Source organism: Sapajus apella, unplaced genomic scaffold (genome assembly GCF_009761245.1).
Source record: "Sapajus apella isolate SASKATOON/1434 unplaced genomic scaffold, GSC_monkey_1.0 scaffold4, whole genome shotgun sequence".
In the NCBI taxonomy this organism is placed as follows: Eukaryota; Metazoa; Chordata; class Mammalia; order Primates; family Cebidae; genus Sapajus; species Sapajus apella.
Window position 1 is genome coordinate 29,175,033 of NW_022436944.1, and position 17,512 is coordinate 29,192,544.

The following is a 17,512-nucleotide window of genomic DNA, read 5'->3' on the forward strand; positions in this document are numbered from 1 at the left end:
TGGCCTCAACCTCAATCTGAACATCCTGGGAAGACACATCCTCATGCTTATTTCAAGCACACACACAACTTCCCCTGTCACTTTTGATTCTATGTTTCCTGTTGTAATGTCAATAATTATTGGTGAATGAATGATGTGTATGCATTATGTGTGCATAGGTGTATGCAATGTTTATTTTGTGTGTACCTGAACTCATTCTTTAACTCCTACTTTCACCCCAAAACCTATTCACCCAGGCCTAAGTCTTCTGTCCAGGAATGAGTATACCATCCAGTAGTTTACCCAAGTAGGCACACTAGCTGTTACTTTCTCCACTCCTTTCTGTCCTCAGTCTTCTGTATATAATTCATCTCAAAATGCTGTCAAATTTACCATCAAAATGTCTTTCAAGTGCTCCTTCCCTCCATTCTTCCTCTCACTGTTCCAATTCAGACCACAGCCATCTCTCTCCTAGATAGCTCCAATGGCTTCCAGTTGGACTCTCTGCTTCTGAAATGCTTGCCTACCACCTCTTGTCCGTTCTCACTATTGCACCCTCATTGATCCACTGAACACAAACCTGACCTTTCTACTCCATTGCTCAAAAGTCTTCCCTGGCTTCCACTCCCCTGATAAGAGATTCTAAGCTCCTCAGCATAAAACATAAAAACCATCAAGATCTGACCCTGGCTTCCACACTGGCCTCAGCTCCTGCCTCCCACTATGAAGCATTCCACTTTCAGCCACATCATCTACTCATCATTCTTGGAACATACTGAGATCTCTCAAGCCTCCAGAAACTTACATGTGTTAGGTTCCCTGCTAGAATCCCTTTTCCCATCTTATCCACATAGGAGCTTTCTAATCCTCCTTGGAGACCTGTATCCAAGTGCCAACGTTGCATCCCACTTGGGAAAAGCCAGCCAAACTTACCTCTGGGAGGTGGAGGCATTGGTCCTAGCACTTGCCTACCTGTGTCACTTGCTCAGCTGAACGACCAGAACTCATTCGCCTTTGTATTTCTAAGGACCACGAGCACACAGGGAGGTCCCATTCATTGAGGCTGCCATTAGGTGACGAGTATCTACCATGTGCTAGCAGTAGCAAGTTAAAAGAAAATTGGCTGCCATTACAGTACTAAGTCATGAATAAATTCTTATATCTGTGTGTTGTCTATATAGTAAGCAAGAGTTAAACTATAAATAGAAGTATCAATAAGCAAGAAAAAAATAGTCTCCATTCCCCAACCACCAGATTTTCTACTTGTAATTTAGTGGATGAAATACTTAATAAAGAGAATTTTTTTCACTTTAATGAGGTGACTCAGCATATAGATTGGTAACAATAATGATGATAAGAACAGGTAACATTTTTGGAGTGCTTGTTATGTTCTAAGCCTGGTTCTGAGAACTTTACATGTATCAGCCTGGTTTTTTTTTCCACAGAAAAATCTTAGAAAACAGGTATTATTATTATTATCCTCACTTTAGAAAAAAAGAAACTGAGACACTTAAATGTTAAGCAATTTGATCACAGTCCTACAGTTAGTAAATATTGGAGCTGGTGTGTACCCAAGCAATGTCTTAGTTTTCTTACTGCAGATAGATGTCCTTCAACACATTCAATATTGAGAAGATATGGACTGTGATGTATCTAAGTCCATGTAACAAGGAGCTACCTGAACTTTAAAATAATGTGAAGGAAAGGTGGTAAGTATATATACAACTCTAGGGATGGAAAACAAATCAGTGGTTGTTTGGGGGAGAGGGAAAGGCTGATTATAAAGGGCCACACAAGGGCATGTCGGCTCTGTAGGGTTGTGGGGTGGTGGAGGCATTTGTTAAAACTGACAGAAGTGTACGCAGTACAGTATGAATGTTACTGTATGCTAATCTAAAAAACACTAAAGCAGAAAGTGAAGGGATCCCAGGGAGGAATGCAGACTAAGACAAATGAATCTAACTGTATTATCAACGTATGACATAACTTCGCTGAAAAGGGGAGAGTAAAAAGGAGCTGACCTAAGTAGCTTTGGAAAGTGGTGTGTGAGCTGGACACTAAGGCCAGAGACAAAGGAATTATGTGCAAACACTACTATTCTAGTTGATAAATGTATTTCTCAGTGGCATATGGGTTGGCAATCCTGAAACTTAGTGTATGCTGGATTGAAAAAAATAAATACATTGTAGATAATAGGAACTAATTTTCTCACTATCATAGAAAGGAATTACAAATAAGTAAGGGTGGGAGACTACAATATATCCTGGGGACAGGAGTCAGAAATGGACTCTGGACCATCTCTCCTGCGTTAGAGCCAGAGATCTAAGTGTGAATTCCTGGCTGTAGTAAGAGTGAGACAGCTATCAATCTGTATATATACATGGATTATTTTCTAGCTTTGTTCACTGAGTAGAACAAAAAGCAGTGATACCCTACTAGCAACAGGCACACCACTGCCCAGATTTTGATTTCTAAATATTCTCTCTCTTTTTTTTTTTTTGGAGACACAGTCTCACTCAGTCGTCCAAGCTGGAGTACAGTGGCATAACTGCAGCTCACTGCAGCCTTGTCCTCCTGGGCTCAAGCAATTGTCCCACCTCAGCCTTCACAGTAGCCAGGACTAAAGGTACCCACTTCCAGGTCCAGCTAATTGTTTTCTTTCATTCTTTGTTTGTTTGTTTGTTTGTTTGTTTGTTTCTTTCTTTCTTTTCTTAGAGATGGGGTCTCCCTCTATTGTCTAGGCTAGTCACTCTTTGGCTCCGGTAATCCTCCTGCCTCGGCCTCCCAAAGTCCTGGGATTATGGGCATAAGCCACCACATCCAGCCTTTAAATACCATTCTTTAATGAAAGGAACCAGGGCTCTTTGGAGAAATGGCTGATTCTATGACTGAGAGAGGGAAATTCCATGATAAACCTGGACCAGCTTATCAAGTCAGAAACCAAGAAAGCAATCAAAGGAGAAAAAAAAAAAAATTCAAAGTACGGGGTCAAGTCCAAAGGACCAAGAAGCCAATTAAAAAGAGCTTCCAATGGACAAAGAGGGAACAATTTGAGTTACAAAATTAATTACGATAGTATTGAATTATAACCCCCATAATAAAATAAATATCCATGAGTCTACATTGATACAAACAAACAAATAAATAAAGGGATAAATTTTCCTTATGGAAGAATCCCAAGTAATACATGTAGAAAGTCCCTTCTCCAGGAGGTAGAATTTCCCTCTTGTAGAGTGTGAGGCTAGAGGTAATGACCTGTGTCCAAATCACAGATTATGGAAATGAAAAATAATAACTTTACAGTGGAGAAAACTGGAAGAAAGCAGACACTACCTTAACCAAGTAATCAGCTTTAGCAGGTCACATACCCCTGATATGATGCAATGAGAGGGGCACCTTATCTCTGTGATATGCTTTTCCAAAAACTACATCCCCAGTCTAATCATAAGAAAACATAAGATAGACCCCAGTTGAGGGACATTCTGCAGAATATTTGACCAGTATTTTCCAAAGCTGTTAAGGTCATAGCAAACAACAAAATACCAAGAAACTTATCACAGATCAGAGAAAACTAAAGAGACCCACCAACTAAATCCATGTGATATCCTGGATTACATCTTAAAACAGACAAAACAACATGAGTAGAAAAATTGATGAAATCTGAATAAAGTCTTTAGTCAGCAGTATTATACCAATGCTAATTTCTTAATTTTGACAAATTTACTGTGGTTATGTAAGATGTTCATTTTAAAGGAAGCTGGTCGAGTGGTATATTGGGAACTCTGTACTATCTTTACAACTCTTTATCAATCTGAAGTTATTCCAAAATGAGAAGTTAAAAAAAAACTATTTATAATTGTTATTTCTGCAGATATGTACATATATTGTTTTTATTTTTAAAGTATATAAAAATATTACCTACTCAAGAAATAAAATCAAAAAATAAATAGGTACTGCATTCATGACAATAAGCTTCTAAAAGTGGCATAGTTATAAATGTGCTGTCTTTCTTATTCTTCTTTATTTTAATGCATTGTTTTTAATTTCCATAATAATTCAGATTTAATCCAAGAAAATGTCAAATTGGGTTTTGAACAAATGTTGAGGAAGTTTATCTATTTCTCTTTTCTGGTCTTGAGGATTGAATGCCAATTTGGGCTAGATTCAGAAATAATAGAAATGAATCCTCTCTAATTGAAAATCATTTGCAATGCCTGAATTAGGCCCCTTCCCCTGGGCTTAACTAAGCCTAAGTGCTTATACTTGGGCAGAGGAAAGAATAGAGACAGCAAACAAATGCCTCAAGTAAACTCATCACACAGAAACTTTCAGAGAAGATGCCTGTTTCCATTGTGAAAGGTTGGTCGGAGAACTAATTTGGATATCTACTTCCTTCCAGATTTGTTTCGTGTCCATTTCGGCTGAAATATACAAATCACTGATGGCAGATAGAGACGTGAGCTGCTCTTCTATAGCAGGTAATTCTAGGTGTACAATCAGGTGTTTTGCGGCTGTCACTTAAGCAGTCCCTGACAAACACCACTGCCGATGGAGCCTGACACAAATATATGAGGCGCCTTCTGCCCATCTCTTGTGCCAAAGCATCATGCTAAACACATGGTCTGCAACAGGGCAGCATTAAGCAAATTAATGTTTAGGAATTTTGGAAATAACATTTTGTTTAAAAGGCAAGGAGTTTATTTTTCAGTTATGTTTATAGAGAAACACTGTGGCAATCAAACATGGGGGTGGCTCTCAGCACCATAAACAGATTCCACAGGCCTCAGTTCAACCCTGCAGCCGTATCTTCTCTATTCTTCAATTAGGGGATGAGACCCTGAGTCTGAGTGCCATTCTTCCTTGCAAATTCTTGGTTGTGGCATGGGCAGAAAACATGCATCCCTTAGGAAGAACCTCCCCGAGTCAGGCCTCACCTGTGTGGTTGACCCAGTGAAGGCTGAGGGGACCAGCTCTGAGGGGCAGAAAGATCCAAACCATGGACACTTGTCTCTGGTTTCCCTGGGAGGAAAAGAGGACACTAGGCTGACGGTAGCCTCCTGAGTGGCCTCCCTGCTCATACCATCACACTCTATAATTTCTTCTCAGAACAGCCAAATGATCTTTATAAAAGTGTAAATTAACTCATGCCACTCCTTTGTTTAAAAGCCCACCAATTACATTCACAGTCCTTGTCACAGCCTCTAAGGCTCCCATGAGCTGGCTCCTCTCTGCCCGCAGCAGCAGCCACCTTCCCTTCCCTCATTACACTTCAGCCTGCTGGCCTTCTAACATGTGAAGTCCATTCCCACCTCAGGACCCTTGCACATGCCATTTCTTCTTCCTGAAATGTTCATCTAGATCTTTTTGTATCTCTTTTTTTCACTGTAATTATTAGCTCAAATGCCATGTCTCAGAGAGGTCTTTCCTGAATACTTTATCAAAAAAAGTTTCCTCTACCCATTGCCTCCATCACTCTCTTCTCATCCTTTAATTTTCCATAGCACTTAATTCAGCTTAAAGTTGTACTCTATATTTATTCCCAGGTTCATTAACTACCTGCCCCATTAGTATGAAGATATTTTACAGCATCCACATTGCCTAGAATAGTGTCATGGCCATCATCAAAGCTATTCACAAACAATCCAGCTCACATCCTTCCAGATACATTTAGTTATCTCATTTGCTTTAGCCAATGAGATGTAAGTAGCAGTGACACACATCATTTCTAAATGGAGCCCTTAAGAGACAGCATGTGATTAATTATGTTCCCTTCCCCTGGCTGCATGTTCTCGTCCCTGCATCTCAGGGAAGCACATGTCAAGGTGGAACTTGAGAAAAAGCCCTCTGACACCTCATATTGAAAATATATCACAGAAAAATAAATGTTTGCTATTTTATGCCCCCAAGCTTTGGAGAAGAGGTGTTGTTTGTTACTTTGGTATAATCTAACCTATCCTAACATAGTGACTAAGTGAATAAATGATGAATAACATACTAAATAGGCAGATGATCTCAGCACATCTGTCAGTCAAAAGCAACTAGAGGCCAACTCAGATTTGCTTACAGCCAATAGCATAAGACCAAAGCTAAACCCAGAATGGAGACTGTAAGGTAAAGTAAAGGTCTTGCTGTTTTACAGGTCCAGCCTTGCTCCAAAGCCAGGGGTCACAAAGAGGATGCTTCTCAGTAAGTCATTTGCTTGGAAAAATATTACAGATTTCTCAAGAAAGCTGTGGTATAGTGGGATCTCTCATGCAGGAGCCTTGGTGGGGCAATGTGAGAAAGGAAGTCAGGAACTTCTCTGGTCCCTCTCATTAATTACCTTCCTTTTAATGAATCTAAAAGCACAGTCTTGGGCATCTGCTGGGCTTGGGCTCACAACTCTACTACTTCAAGGTCAAGGTGGGCATTGACCTTGAAGCTATGTGACCTTAGGCATTTTCTCAATCAATCTAAGCTTCAGTTTTCTTCTATAAAATATGAGCAATAATGCCCTCCATCTGACAAGGCAGCGAGAATTAACAAAAGGCATTTATGGCACTTATGTTGATAACTGCCACAAAGTACATGCTCAGTAAATGCTAGCTACAAATAGTATTTTCCTAAGCTCTAGAAGTCTCTCAGGTACGATCTACAGGACACGCCATTCTCTCAGAATATACCATAGTGAAACAAACGAAGGCATATTCTCCTAAAACAATCAAAATGCCTAAAATAATTTGAATTCAAGTGGAAGCACAGAAGACACAGAGAGAAAGCCATGCCATAGACATGCTACATGATTCAGCATGCCATTAAGGGACATTCACATTGTTCATATCTGTTGCTTTTAGTGTTATCACATTTTTGCACAGACCTTTTAATCTCAGAAATTAAATGATTACTCTAGAAGGTTATAGGACTTCTCACCCTCCCTCTCCCTGGTTACATTTCCTTCTGAGACATTTAAAAAGTTTTCAGCCAAAAAAAAAATAATGCTGTAAAAGGCTAGGTTGAATTATATGATACATTGAATTATATGAAATTAAAATGAAATTTTAAATTATGCAGTTCAGGATGACATAGAATGAGTGATAATAAATAAAGGTTAAAAGGATGATGGCAGATCCTTTTTCATGGTTTGTATTTTCTTCCCTTTCTGTTGTTTATAAAAACCTTCTCAGAAGATTAAAAATAATATTTCTTTCCCTATTGATTTTTTCTTTTCCCATTTGGCCAACATTAATTTATTTCCTGTGTTTCTAATGGAGCTGATATCAATATAGCTTTATTTATTTATTTTATTCCGTGGACATTGCCATTACTGATGACAGCCCAAGCCTGAGGACAGCAGCCAGACAGCTCCTGAGGTGACAGAGCATTTATGCGGTCAATAGCGCAGGATTCTGTTTCCACCAGCCTCTTCCCATTGTCTGCATGGAGAGACCTTGAGAGATGTCTATGCCACCCAAAATTCAAGGGGCTTCTGGGTCACTGCACTATCCTGTGAAGGCTGTTCCAGATTCAGTCTTATGAGGACCCTGGTCATTTGGTGTCCTGTACTTGGAATTCCTTCTTCCCTCTTGCCCTCCCTTCCTTTAGGTCCTAGCTCAGATCCTGTCTTTTGAGATGAAGATTGCCATGATCTCTTTTTCACGTGGGACACAAACCTCCCAGCAAAATAAGTTGCTAATGTATTCAACACACCTTTGATAAGCCAGACCCTGGGCCACACGCTGGAGATTCAACAGTGAGTAAGACATAGCTCCCGCTTCTGAGACTATCCAGTCCAGTTGTGGAGACACACAGCCATGGTGCTGCAGTGCATGCTCCCCTGTGGGAGAACAGAGGAGGAGCCCAATCTGCCAGGGCACCTCTCCTAGGTGGGGGTCAGGGACACCTTCAAGAAGATGGCATCTGAGCTGAATCTCTAGGTTTGTTGCCTTCTTAGGAAACAAAGGAGTAAAACCAGGAAGTTAGGAAACAAGAGTTACAAGGACTTTCTCAAATTAGCACATCAAGCTGACCATGCCAAGACTGAAACAGAAGTTCCCAGATATGGTTGCCCAGCCTCCTTCCACTTCAACCCTAGCTTTCTTATATTGCAGATATTACCTGTTAGTTAAAACATGGTTCTGGGTTTATTAGTTATGCTATTTAATAATTTGCATATAACTGTGTCTTTTTTGAGACAGAGTCTCATTCTGTCGCCAGGCTGGAATGCAGTGGTGCTATCTCAGCTCACTGCAACCTCCAGCTCCCTAGTTAAAGTGATTCTCCTGCCTCAGCCTCCTGAGTAGCTAGGAGTACAGGTGTGCGCCACCACACCCAGCTAATTTTTGTATTTTTTTTTTTAGTAGAGATGGGGTTTCACCATGTTTATCAGGATGGTCTTGATCTCTTGACCTCGTGATTCACCGGCCTCGGCCTCCCAAAGTGCTGGGATTGCAGACGTGAGCCACCACATCCAGCCAATTTGTATATAATTTAACAGAATCTTCTGGAGTCAACGCTAAAGCTCAGAGGAGCTACCCTAGAGGGGATATCCAGCATGTGAGAGAGAAAATTTGAGGGTAATTCTCACATTTGATGTGGCTGTCATCTACTTGCACAGTGCCCTCAGCTCACCATCATTAGGGTGCTGGGGCTCTCCAGATAGCCTAAGACTCTATCTGTTCACACAGACATGAGAAGAGTCCCACTCCTCACCCCAGAGCATCAGCTCTCTCCACAGGGATGGAGTTGGCCAGGGGCTGACTCTCCATCTCTAAGAAAGAATTCCTGCTTTTTTTTTTTCTTGCTTTCCTCTCTTACCATTCCTTTTCTTGTAGAACCTTCTGCCAAAATCTGAGGAGAAACTGTCTCCTCAATGGACCTCTCTGGCTGGGCTCCGTGGCTAATGCCTGTAATCCTAGCACTTTGGAAGCCCAAGGCGGGTGGATCATTTGAAGTCAGGAGTTTGAGACCAACCTGACCAACATGGTGAAACCCTGTCTCTACTAAAATACAAAAATTACCTGGGCTTGGTGGCATGTGCCTGTAATCCCAGCTACTAGAGAGGCTGAGGCAGGAGAATCACTTGAACACAGGAGGTGGAGGTTACCATCAGCCAAAATTGTGCCAATGTACCCCAGCCTGGATGGCAGAGTGAGACTGCATCTCACAAAAAGGGGGAAAAAAAGGGGCTTCTCCACCAGCTCACCAAGACCTCATCTCTCATCAAAGACATCTGTATCAGTTAAGGAAATGTTGGCTCCTTTAACAATCAAAGGAAAAAGAATAATGGCTCCCAGCACTTTAGGGAGCTGAGATGGGAGAATTGCTTGAAGCCAGGGGTTCAAGACCAGACTGGTCAATATAGTGAGACCCCATCTCAGTTACAATTTTTTTTAAAAAGAAGTTTCTTTCTTATTCAAGATAAATCCAAAATGGCTGAATCTGATTGGCAAATGGGTTTTCTCTCAAAGCAATGATTTAAGTATCCAGGCTCCTTCTATCGTGGTTCTGCTATTCTCACATGTGGCTTTTGTGATCACCATGTTTGCCTGCATTAGGTTAACAGGAGAAAGAGCACTGAAAATCGTGCAGAGGATGATATAGTAGCCCAGCCTGGATATGGTACACATCACTCCCACTCTCATTTCAATTCTAGAACTTAGTCACCTGGCCATATGTAACTGTTAATATTCTAGTTGTGTGTCCAAGAAAATGAGAAAACAGTTATGTTGAACAACTACCTGGTCTCAGCCAAAACATATAGCCTTAGAATACAAGGGGAACTCAGTAAAAATAGCTATTATTCTCTGAGTACAACTGTGGGCATAGGGGCTGGCATGATCTATTTTCTCCCTAAAAAGAATGGATGGGTTCATACAACAAATAAATCATGAAGTTGAGTATGTCTGATGCCAAAGTCACTAGGCTATGTCATATCAACAAGATAATTTAGAAAAAAAAAAAAAAAAAAAAACTCCCTGCTCTCAAGGAACTTAGAGCTGAGAAGCAATTAGATGCTCACTGAATCAGAGTTTACTACTTATTTCTAACTTGAAAAAAAAAATCATTTTCACTTTTTCACCAGTGTTAAGACTCTGCACAGTCTGGGTATTAGTTCTTATCCAAATCCCTAGTAGTTGATGTTGGTGCTTCTCACCAAATATTTCTGGCTCTCCCCACTTTCAGACATATGATAGAATTACACTTGCCTAACCCTTTAGGTTAGTTGTGACTTCCTTGGGCAATAAAATGTAGATGGAAGTAACATGTCACACTTTTAGAAGGAAAATTAAAGAAGCTGGCACATTTGTGAACACTCTTTTGATATGGTTTGGCTGTGTCCCTACCCAAATCTCATCTTGAATTCTAGTTTCCATAATTGCCACGTGTTATGGGAATAAGCCCCATTTGCTGAGCACTTCTCCTTCCTGCCGTCATGAGAAGAGGGATGTGTTTGCTCCCCCTTCCACCATGATTGTAAGGTTCTTGAGGCTTACAATTGTAGAACTTACAATTGTAAGATTGTAGAACTGTGAGTCAATTAAACCTCTTTTCTTTATAAATTACCCAGTCTTGGGTATGTCTTTATTAGCAGTATGAGAACAGAGCTTTTTATACCTCTTTTCCTCTGTGACTACCAGCAACATTCAAGATGGTAGATACTCCATCAGCTTGGTTCCATGAGTAAGGAGGCATGGTGCAGAGTTCCCAGCCAACCTGTGATGGACCTGTGACATGAGCAGGCAAAAGACACTTATTAAGAACTATTAAGCCTTTGCTGTTTGTGTTACTGCAGTATAACCTAGCTCATTCTAACACATTCCTCCCTGAATAATATAACACATAAAATTTTAAATCTATAATTATTTAGTGGAAATAAAATAGAGTCCTTTAAGGAAAACAAATTATAGTCATGTGCCAGGTAATGACATTTCAGTCAACTTCATATACAAGGGGTTTTAATAATATATGACAATGCATATTATGAAAAAACTATGCATGGATCAACTTTTTGCACCCAAATAAACTTGTACTTATTTGTTATAATAACCCAGTGTAATTACAGGAGTCCATATGAAAGAAAGCAGGAGACAGGTGAGTTAAAGAAGGAGAGATGGCCAGGTGTGGTGGTTCACACCTGTAATCCCAGCACTTTGGGAGGCTGAGGTGGGTGGATCACCTGAGATCAGGAGTTCGAGACCAGCCTGACCAGCCTGACAGGGAGAAACCTCGTCTCTACTAAAAATACAGAATTAGCCGGGCATGGTAGCGTATGCCTGTAATCTCAGCTACCCAGGAAGCTGAGGTAGGAGAATCGCTTGAACCCGAGAAGTGGAGGTTGTGATGAGCCGAGATCACACCATTGCACTCCAGCCTGAGCAACAAGAGTGAAACTCCATCAGAAGAAAAAGGAAGAGGAAGAAGGAGGAGGAAGGAGAAGAAGGAGGAGGAGGATGAATAGAAAGAAGAAAAAGAAGAAGAAGAAGGAGGGGAAGGGGGGAGGAGGAGGAGAAAGAAGGAGAAGGAGAGGAAGGGGGGAGGGGGGAGGGGGGAGGGGAGGAAAGGGGGAGGGAGAGGAGGAGGAGGAGGAATGACAACAGATGCAGATATTGAAAAAAAAAGAGAGGTACAGAGAGAAGGTGATTGGGAGATGCTATGCTGCAGGCTTTGAACGTGGCAGAAGGGGCCAGGAGCCTAGAAACTGGAAAAGGTAAGTGAACGAATTCTACCCTTTAGTCTCCAGAAGAAACAACTCTGTTGACACATTAATTTTAGCCCAGCAAAACTGATTTTGGACTTCTGACTCCAAATCTATAAGATAACACATTTTGTTGTTTTGAACCACTTAGTTTGTGGCAATTTGTTAAAGCAGCAATAGAAAACTAATATATACGGTATGTATTATTTGTGACTGGCTTCTTTTGCTTAACATTATATCCGTGAGATTCATCTGTGTTGTGTATATCAATAGATTTCATAGTTGTGAACATATTACAATTTACTTATCTACTATATGGATCATAGAGATAGGCTGCTTTCAGTCACTAATTATGAATAAGGCTGTTATAAACATTCTTGTACATTTTTTTTCATGGTTAAAAAAGTAAACGAGGTCAGGCATGATGGCTCATGCCTGTAATCCCAGCACTTTTGGGGGCCAAGGCGAGAAGATCACTTGAGACCAGGAGTTTGAGATCAGCCAGGGCAACATAGTGAGACTCTGTCTCTACAAAAAACAAATTAAAAAAAAATCTAGGCAGGGTGGTATGCGCCTGTAGTTGCAGCTACTTAGAAAGCTGAGGCAGGAGGACCACTTGAGCTCCCTGGGAAATTGGCAGTGAGCCACTGAAGATAACAGTTATTGTGCCACTGCACTCCAGCCTAAGTGAGAAAGCAAGGCCCTATCTCAAAAAAAAAAAAAAAAAAAGACTAATTTTGTTGGTTATATATGTCCAGAAGTGAAATTGATGGGTTATAGGGTATGTAGTATTTGATAGTAGATAAACACTGTGGAGTTTTCCAAAATGATTTTTATCAATTTACACTACCTTTAGCAATATATGAGTTACAATTGCCCTACATCCTCATTGACCTTGGGTTTTGTCATTATTTCTATTTCATCCATTCTCACAGGGTATAGTCAAATTTGATATTTGTATATGCATACATTCATGAAACTATCAAGATAATGAAGATATCCATCACTCTCAAAAGTTTCCTTGTTCCTTTCCAATCCCTTACTCTACTTCTTCCTGCACATAATCCACCGTGTTCCCAGGTAATCACTGATTTTTCTTTCTATCACTATAGTATACATTTTCCAGAATTTTCAATAAATGGAATCAGATGTACAAAGTCTTTTCTGTCTAGTTTTTTCATCCATATTTATTACATTGAAATTTATCCTTGTTATAATATGTTTCAGTAGTTGATTTGCTTTTGTAGGTCAATAATATTCCATTATTTGGATGTACCATAATTTTTTATCCATTCAACTACTGATGGATATCTAGGTTATTTCTAATTTGGTGATTATAAAGAGGGCTGCAAAGTTGTGCATACTTTTGAATATATGGCTTCACTCTTGGGTAAATACCTAGGAGTGGAATAACTATATAATACAGTAGGTGAATGTTTAGCTTTTGAAGAAACTAACAGTTTGTTTTCCAGATTGGTTCTGCCATTTTATGTTCCCATCAGCAGTTTATGAGGGCTCTAATTGCTCACATTTTTGCCAATACTTGGCATGGGCAGTCTTTTTAATTTCAGCCATTTTAATAAGTGTGAAATGATATCACCTTCTGGTTTTAATCTGAATTTCCCTAATGACACATGATGCTGTGAATCTTTCCATGTGCTTATTTGCTATCCATATAACGTCCATGGCAAAATGCCTATTCCAATATTTAGGCCATCAATTAATTTTTTATATGTTTTGAGGGTTCTTGATATTCTGATAAATTCCTTTATCAGATATATGTATTAAAAGCACTTCCTTCTAGTCTGTGGCTTGCATTGTCATTCTCTTAACAGTGTCTTTCAAAGGTATGGCATTTTAATTTTGATTGCATTCAATTTATCCATTTGTATGGTATCTAAGGTGTATTTGTTTAATCTGAAGTCAAAAAAGGTTTTTTCTACATTTTCTCCTAGAAATCTTATAGACTCAGGCTTTAAATTTAAATATATGGTCCATTTTGAATTAATTTTTGAATTATTGTGAGATGTGCTTTGAAGTTTATTTATCTGCATATTGTAAACAATTGTTTCAGCACCATTAGTTGAAGAGACAAAATCTTTTTCTATTGCATTTTCCTCACAACTTTGTCCAAAATCCATATATGGTTAGTGATGACTTTTAAAGTTTAAAATCTAGAAAAAAAATTTAAAACCCAAATACATCCACATATGTGTGAATCTATTTCTAGATCCTCTGTTGTGTTTCATCATTCTATTATTTGCCTATCCTGATATCAATATCACACTGTCTTAACTAATGTAGCTTTATAATATGCCTCAAAATGAGGTATTGTTTCTCCTCTGTGTTCTTATTTTTAAAAGTTGATTTGGTTATTCTACATCCTTAGCATTTCCAAGTGAATTTCAGATTTGATTTCCCTATTCTACCAAAAAAAAAAAAAAAAAAAAAAAAAAACCTGCTGGGATTTTAACTTGGATTGCATTGAATCTGTAGATCAACTTGAAGAAAAGTGACATCTTAGCATTATAAGTCTTCCAACCCATAAATTCAGTATATCCTCCCATTTGTTTATGGTTTTAGTTAATAAAAGCCTTTATGGAGTTTTTAAAATTAATTTCTTTCAGGAATGGTTTTTAATTTCCAGAGAATTAGTCTTTGAACATCTTTTTTCAGATTTATTCTTAAATAACCCCTGTTTGTTCAGGCTATTGTAAAAGGTATTTTTATTTCAATTTCTCATTGTTTATTGCTCATATATGGAATATAATTGATTTTTATATATTGATCTCGTATCATGCAATCTTGCTTGATTCACTCATTAGTTTTAGCAGCTTTTTTGTAGATTCAATCAGATTTTCTACATAGATGATAATATCATCTGTGAATAAAAATAGCTTTATTTCTTTCTTTCTCATCTACATGCCTTTAATTTCTTTTTCTTGCCTTATTGTGACCCTTCAACGAAGTGTTGAATGGAAGTGGTGGGAGTGGACATTCTTGTCTTTTTCTTAACCTTAGGTGGCATAGGGGTTCAGGAGGAATAATCATTCTATATTTAACCATAAAAAATAATATTAGCTGTGGGTTTCTGGTAGAAGCCTTTTATCAGTTTGAAGATGTTTCCTTCTATTTCTACTTTGCTGGAAATTTTTATTGTGAATTATTTAAAATACTATCAGGTGTTTTTCGTGTCTGTTGAGATAATCATGATTTTCAAATGTTAAACCAACCTTACATTTCTGGAGTATGCTATGATTGGTCATAATATATTATGCTTTTTTGTATATTATTGGATTCAAATTGCTAACATTTTGTTTAGAACTTTTACCCTCTGCCAAGTTCATCTGGTATATTTTTCTATAATTTTCTTTCCTTGTAATGTCCTTTTCATATTTTGGGGGACAGAATAAGGCTGGTCTTATGAAATGAGTTGGAAAGTATTTTCTTCTTTTCGATTCTCTGGAAAGGTTTATGTAGAATAGGTATTATATGTTTGGTATATGGTATAATTACCTGAGTCTGAAGTTTTCTTTTAGGAGAATTTTAAACTATAAATTCAGTTTAGTCAATAGGTATACTTATTTATGTTCTCTATTTTTTCTTTTTTTTAATTTAAAAGAATGAATAACCAGGGCAAAGTGCAAACACAGTCCCCAACTACCACAAATTATGCAGTCGAGTTTGTCACATTTGGGGAAATCGCAGGGGTCAGCACATCCAGAGTGCAATGGATAGGCCTCACCCTGGGAAAACCACCTTCGTGATCATGGTATCTCCCCTGCCAGGTAAGTGTTCTCTATTTTTTCTTGATTGAACTTTGGCAGTTTGCATCTTTCAAGGAATTTTTCCACTTCACCTAAATTGTTGGATTTATTGGCAAAGTTTTTCACAATATTCCTTTATTATCCTTTTTAATATTCATAGAATCTGTAATATTTTCTATGTCATTCCTAGTATTTTAAAATTTGTTTTTCTTTTCCTCTTGATAAGTCTGGATAGCTATTTTTATTTCATTGTACTCTTTTTATTGCATTTTAGGTTTTTTGGTACATGTGAAGAACATGCAAAATTGTTGCATAGGTACACATATGGCAGTGTGATTTGCTGCCTTCCTCCTCATCACCTATATCTGGCATTTCTCCCCATGCTATCTCTCCCCAACTCTCCACCCCCCATTGTCCCTCCCCTACTTCCCCTCAACAGACCCCAGTGTGGGATGCTCCCCTCCCTCTGTCCACATGTTATGTTCTCATTGTTCAACACCCGCCTATGAGTGAGAACATGTGGTGCTTGATTTTCTGTTCTTGTGTCAGTTTGCTGAGAATGATGGTTTCCAGGTTCATCCATGTCCCTACAAAGGACATGAACTCATCTTTTTTTATGGCTGCATAGTATTTTGTGGTGTATATGTGCTATATTTTCCCTGTCCAGTCTATCATTGATGGGCATTTGGGTTGGTTCCAAGTCTTTGCTATTGTAAACAGTGCTGCAATGAACATTCGTGTGCATGTGTCCTTATAGTAGAACGATTTATAATCCTTTGGATATTTACCCAGTAATGGGATTGCTGGGTCAAATGGAATTTCTATTTCTAGGTCCTTGACGAATCGCCACACTGTCTTCCACAATGGTTGAACTAATTTACACTCCCACTAACAGTGTAAAAGTGTTCCTATTTCTCCTCTCCAGCATCTGCCGTCTCCAGAATTTTTAATAATTGCCATTCTAACTGGCATGAGATGGTCTCTCAATGTGGTTTTGATTTGCATTTCTCAGTGATGATAGCAATTTTTTTTATTGTACTTTAAGTTCTGGGGTACATGTGCAGATCATGCAGGGTTGTTGCATAGGTACTTATATGGCAAGGTGGTTTGCTGCCTCCATCCCCCCGTCACCTATATCTGCCATTTCTCCCCATGTTATCCCCCCCTTGCACTCAGCAACAGGCCCCAGTGTGTGCTACTCCCTTCCCTGTGTCCATGTGTTCTCATTTTTCAACACCCACCTATGAATGAGAACATGCAGTGTTTCAGTTTCTGTTCTTGTGTCAGTTTGCTGAGAATGATGGTTTCCAGATTGATCCATGTCCCTACAAAGGACATGAACTTGATGAGCATGTTTTTGTATGTTTGTTGGCTGCATAGATGCCTTCTTTTGAAAGATATATGTTCTTTGTCCACTTTTTGATGGCGTTGTTTTTTTTCTTGTAAATTTGTTTAAGTTCTTTGTAGATTCTGGATATTAGCACTTTGTCAGATGGGTAGATTGCAAAATTTTTCCCATTCTGTTGGTTGCTACTTCACTCTAATGATCATTTATTTTGCTGTGCAGAAGCTCTTAAGTTTAATTAGATCCCATTTGTCTATTTTGGCTTTTGTTGCCATTGCATTTGCTTTAACTCATGAAGTCCTTGCCTATGCCTATGTCCTGAATGGTATTACCTAGGTTTTCTTCTAGGGTTTTTATGGTGTTAGGTCTTATGTTTAAATCTTTAATCCATCCGGAGTTGATTTTAGTATAAGGTGCAAGGAAGGGGTCCAGTTTCAGCTTTCTGCATTTGGCTAACCAGTTTTCCCAACACCATTTATTAAACAGAGTATCCTTTCCCCATTGCTTGTTTTTGTCAGGTTTGTCAGGGATCAGATGGTTGCAGATGTGTGGTGTTCTGTTCTGTTCCATTGGTCTATGCCTCTGTTTTGGCACCACTACCATGCTGTTTTGCTTACTGTAGCCTTGTAGTATAGTTTGAAGTCAGGTAGCATGATGCCTCCAGCTTTGTTTGTTTGTTTGTTTGGGGGTTGTTTTTTTGCTTTTGACTGTCTTGGCTATATGGGCTCTTTTTTGGTTCCATATGAA

At 38.9% G+C, this 17,512-nt stretch overlaps 1 non-coding gene across 1 annotated transcript; it reads right to left on the reverse strand.

Moving 5' to 3' along the window:
• Positions 1 to 15,285: 15,285 nt before the first annotated feature.
• On the reverse strand, positions 15,286 to 15,449 carry LOC116545032. Its single transcript, XR_004266159.1, has one exon. It is a non-coding gene; the product is annotated as a U1 spliceosomal RNA (small nuclear RNA).
• Positions 15,450 to 17,512: the final 2,063 nt, after the last annotated feature.